At 35.7% G+C, this 5,472-nt stretch overlaps 1 long non-coding RNA gene across 2 annotated transcripts; it reads right to left on the bottom strand.

The window, feature by feature from the left end:
* Positions 1 to 473: 473 nt before the first annotated feature.
* Positions 474 to 1,150, bottom strand: LOC119085594. 2 transcript variants are annotated; one of them, XR_005089320.1, is made up of 4 exons: positions 960 to 1,150; positions 822 to 895; positions 697 to 764; positions 474 to 632 (listed from the first exon to the last, which is right to left on the bottom strand). It is a non-coding gene; the product is annotated as an uncharacterized LOC119085594 (long non-coding RNA). The 2 variants fall into 2 exon arrangements; XR_005089319.1 differs by having other exon boundaries at positions 822 to 1,150.
* Between the last annotated feature and the right edge of the window lie 4,322 nt (positions 1,151 to 5,472).

A 5,472-nucleotide genomic window follows, 5' to 3' on the forward strand; every position in this document is an offset into this window, starting at 1 on the left:
AAATTCTATAACAAACAGAACAAAACACAAATATTCAAATCTCAGTCATTAGGACTGAATATAATCTTAACTTACGACTAGTGTTCCCTTCCTGTCTCTACAATTATCACACGTCCAACTTTCTTGCAACATGACATCCTCGGTTACATTCGCACATGTGAAATGATACCATAGCGAGCAACTGTCGCAGCAGATCTTCCGAAATTCATCTATGATTCCACACAATTGACACAAATAAACGGAGACGTTCGTTGGATTTGTAGTCTCGGCAGCTTTCTGTGTTGTTGGTGTTGGGCTGGCTATCGGTGGAGGAGTTCGGGCAAGTCTTTGGTGATCTCTTAAATGGCTGATTCGAACGTAGTTTAGGAATAGCTCCCTTTTTGGATGACATTTTCGAATCGATTTGTACCAAAGTGTTGATAAATGATAGCAACACGATCCACTGATAGCTTGACGTGACTTGAAGGTTTTGCTTCGACCATTGACCAGTAAAGATAATTTTGAAGAATGTGAAAAATCGTTTCACGCGTGCACCCGCAAAGGAGTTGGTTTTGACCAGTGAATAGACGGTAGTTTGCGTTTTCCTTTAATTTTATTGTCGCTCGTGTTACTGTCTATAACACTTCAAAATTCTATAAAATAAACAATGAAAGTTGAGTAACGAGTTAATCTAATCCACTAATACAATTTTCTTACATCTTGTATCCTCTGCGTATGCTCAAACAATTCAAATTACAAAGTCCGTGTGTGTGTACATCCGGATCCTAAATAACATAACCTCAAATTACCAGCGGTCAAATAATACTAAAGAAAATCCTTACGCTCTATTCCGCTCTGCTAAACTTAAAGTTACGACCCAGCATGAACGTATTCTGTGTCGATGACGAAATTAGGCCTACAAATTCATCGGAACATTTACTCAGTTGCGCACATGGCAGTTGAACAAATTATTTATTTACCTTTCGGGTATTTCGGAAATTCCGTCGCTAAACAGAATCACACACACGACTTTCGCTTTTATTTTCACTCACGAAACTTAATCTAATGCTAATGCGACTTGTGTCGACTTTTAAATTTAAATTTAATTCCGAATACTGGTTAACTATTGAATCATCAACTTAAACGGTCGGCCGGCGAAATGTAAAGAACAAAAAATCTCTCTTGAAATCAATGAGCTAATATGGCTCGAACGGATGGCGTTCGTAACACGACGCTTGGGGTGAGTAAATGTGTAAATGTGAATTATGGTTTTCGTTTACTATTTTATTCAGGGGAGAAAAAATCTTTCAGCAATTGTTTTCAAAAATTGAATAGGTTCAGTTTAAGAAACTGATAAAATTACATACAAGTTACATGCAGTGAAAGTTCAGCATCCACACATACAATCAAAACTGTACTCTGATGATGAATAACAACATTCGAAAAATACGTTTAATTGAAAATGATTTTCAATTTTTCTTTGATTTTTCATAATCAGAGCTGACGACCAAGTAGTGACAAAATTAATTCACATTCCGTTTGACTAAATAATTGATCAAAATTCATTAAAACTGTTTGTACTTGTTTATACGGTTGAATCTGCTGCAGGCACGCGCGTGGTAGTGGTAAAACCGTAAAGACGTATTTAAACAGTTTGGATTGTTTGTGTGGATCAGCTCAAAAACAGCTGAAGAAAATTCACGCTGAAATTTCACAGCCTCTGACTGTAATGTCCGAAAACCGAAAACGGTGGTAGTACTTTTTAACCTAATTTTTTTCGAAAGTGGGGTCAAAAATTCTGGAAAAAATAAGGGATATTACTATATAAAAAGGGAATTTTTTCGTCAACACATTTGCGAGCAATTGATTAAAAGCGATATTCACATTTTCATTAATAGCTTTCAAACTGTAACAAAAGCATCACTAGACCAAGTTGATCAGATTTATATAATCGATAGAGCTACTAGAACTACCTATCTAATCGATCAAATATCTTAAAGTGATGTGAAATATAATGGATTTTGTCCGAATGACCATTGAACATTTTCATTTTGACCGTTTTCCAGACATATTTTCAATGTCAATTTTATTTTTTATTTCAAAACATAAAATTTTTTATGAAGAAATGTTTATTGTGTCATACGAGAGCGGAGCTATAATTGTCGTCCTGATAAATTCAAAACCATTTGTATCTGTCTAATCGCCCAATATAATAAATTTCGAATAGACTTACCACCTCCAACATTATAGGTGTACCATTGCTTAGCACAGCTAGTGGATATATAGTATACTACACATACATAATGTATAATGTATAAATGCGCGCAATATATATATATATATATGATGAACAACACAGGTAGATTCTAACCCAACATGGAAACCTAAATATCTCAACAATTTATGGAGTATGAAATGTTCGTTCTATTAATAACGATTCTTTCGCTCGTATCCATTACCACCGCACCAATTTATACCAACCCGTTTAGCCATTCCAGTAAAATTTCACTGACTCGTACTTTCCAGCCACCCACATTCGGCTCAACAAAACCCTCATCGAAATAATATATGAGAAATGTTGCTCCGTACGAAATACAACGAAATGTTTGTCAGAGCAATAAGAACACACTTCACATTTTTTTCCTATACCATGGCAATTCAAGCTACTGTGCAATGGTGTTAGTAGAACGTCGGTTTCCTGGTTTCATTTTAGAAAATATTTTTAACGTAAAGGATATCATTTTGGTCGTTCGATATTCGAACCCAAACACACGAACACAATGAAACGATTTTCCGTTTATCCCATTTTCCCGTACCAATACAAATCGAAAGTCATGTTCCATACGGTAAATAGTTACTCTCTCGTGTACATAATGTGCCCCATTTTCAAAATCGATTTGGTTTGGATTTCAGAGACGAATACGTTATACATTTTTAGTAACATACACACACACATACACAGAAATTGTCATATAAAATAGCATTTAGATACATACCTCTGAATTTAGGCAATTGCCTAATTGTCAATTGAAGTATTTTATCAAATAACAGGAGCCGATGTTGTGACACTTCCTACAGTGAACGACATCTCAAATGTCTGTCTCACTGTCAAATTTTTCTGAGAATTTTATTGTGTCATTGCAAATTCACAATGACATTCTCTGAAAAAAATGACAGTGAGACATTTGAGATGTCGTTCACTGTATAAAATGTTTTCACAAAATCTACCAATTTTTTTATTTCGTGCTAAATTTGTCATTTTTATAGGAATGGTTTTTTAATTTGGTGAGTTTTAGGCAACAACGCTTACTTTTACAAAAACTCTTCGTCAATGCTTCGGCATCGTTGGTGTAAAAATTCATCGATGTTCATTATTATACATACTCAACGCTTAATCAGGAAAGAAAGAAATTGTAATTGACGCTGACTTTTCCTAAAAAAAAGTTACTTCTTTATGGGGCAAGTGGTTTGGCCTGTAGAGGCGCCACATTTTTTTCATAGTACTTCATTCTCTGTGGCTTATTTTCATGTGAACCAACTTCACATTTGTCATTACAGAACAAATGACACCATATGAAGTTTTGGTTCACATGACAATAAGCGGTCACGCAGATACAGATACGCGGGTTACACACCACAGTTGATGATAAAATGGCCGATTTCATACAAAAATTAACCTACTCTGATGATTCTCGTCGTCTTGATGATGTGGTGAATTTTTTGTATATGTAAAGCCATCAGAAGTGGTGTGTTCCCGCGTATCTAATAAAATGACGGTCTGTGTGACCTCCCCAAAGTATACAGCCTTGGCAGTGACATCACTAATTTTATGACAGAATGTACTAAAATATGGGAAAACTCGATTGTACTTCTTCTCAGTTTCTAAACATCATTCTCCTATACAAAGAAATAAGGAAAAAAGTGGAAATAATCTCACAAAAAGCTACTGGGTCCGAGCACGGACAACTTGATCACAGATTGACCTTCACAAAAAAAATATATATTTCATAGTCGTCATCATTTTCATCTATTACGGTATGCTATTAGTGCTCGCTGATTCACTTCCGGCATCTTGGATATGTGCTGAATGACGATATTCGTAATGTCAATTTCGACCAACTTCAGGCAATGGGCATAATCCGACGGATCGGATCCGTCATGACAGTAACAATTCATTTGGTCGTACCAACCCTTTCACATTGTTCAAAGAAAAAGCGTCAGTCACTCGCAAATTTTCAGAAACAACACTGTGACAGACTGTGACTTCGTCAGCTGGTCTTTAAAAAAAAAAAAAAGTTCGGCTGAATGTTCGGATTCAATTACCCATGAATGTGGGTCTCCATACAGATACCAGATACCTTCAATACCGTCAGTGGTTGAATGTTCTGAAAGAACAGGTTAGAACATTGCGTCAACGGCTTCGAAGTTTATACGTAAAATGGAACTTAACAAAAACAAAATTTGAGATTTTCGATAAAAATATTTTCTGCAAGTTGATTTCTCACACTATCTGTTTATAAAATTTGGTGTCACCCGCCTTCGTGGTTGCCTTAACCTGTTCTTTCAGAACTTTGGTATATATATGGTGATGGGGTATGATTTGAGTGGTAATGTTGGTACGAATGGTGTCATTGAAAAAATTAAAAAGCGCTTTTGTGTTTAAGATGTAAAATTTTGATTACTTACGGCAAAACTTTTGAAATGCGTAGGCAAATGTGCAAAGGACAATAAGTTTTTTAATTTTACGCCGTGCACGCTACTGTGCATGCGTTTTCAAGTTAAATTTAGAAATATGTAAATCCGATACGATTTCGATCAGATTCGGCCTGATGCAGCCCGGAACCGGCAGCGTATTGTGGTGTTGTTGGTATTACTGGTGTTGTACGTGGAAATCCCAAAACATCTATTGAATGACAGATACAGTTTGAAAACAATATTCGGAACAGGGCTGGTACAAAAATCAAAAATGTACTAAGCAGCAACAATGAAAAATGCTATGAGTTTCACCCCTGCGAATCTCAGAGATGAATGTTAAACATTTTTAGTATTACATACCTAAAAGTACTGTGGGATTTACGGAACATTTATGGGTTCGAATTGAAACAAGCAAGAGGTAACCGAACGAACATAACTTACAAGGAAAATATTTTTCTGTGTTCCACTTTTTTTTTCTCTGCCGTCGATGCCATTCCAGAAATATGGTAGCTTTCTTTTTACACAAAAATCGCACGTGTATCCGGGGATGGTTGGGTTGATTTCATTTGAGAACATCATTTGTTAAGCTCATTTTTGACATATCGAATAGATTTTTTGTCAGCTGCTGCCATCGTTATTGTGTTAAAGCAAAAATTATTTATTGTTTTTCGAGTAAATGGGCCATTTATTGCAATAACAGAAGCAATAACGACGGAATAGTATCGATACACCCTCGAATATTTTTGCACTGTACATAATGGTATGATGTTGGAAGTTAATAAAAGAATATTGAAGGAA

This window comes from Bradysia coprophila, chromosome X (assembly GCF_014529535.1).
Source record: "Bradysia coprophila strain Holo2 chromosome X, BU_Bcop_v1, whole genome shotgun sequence".
Lineage (NCBI taxonomy): Eukaryota > Metazoa > Arthropoda > Insecta > Diptera > Sciaridae > Bradysia > Bradysia coprophila.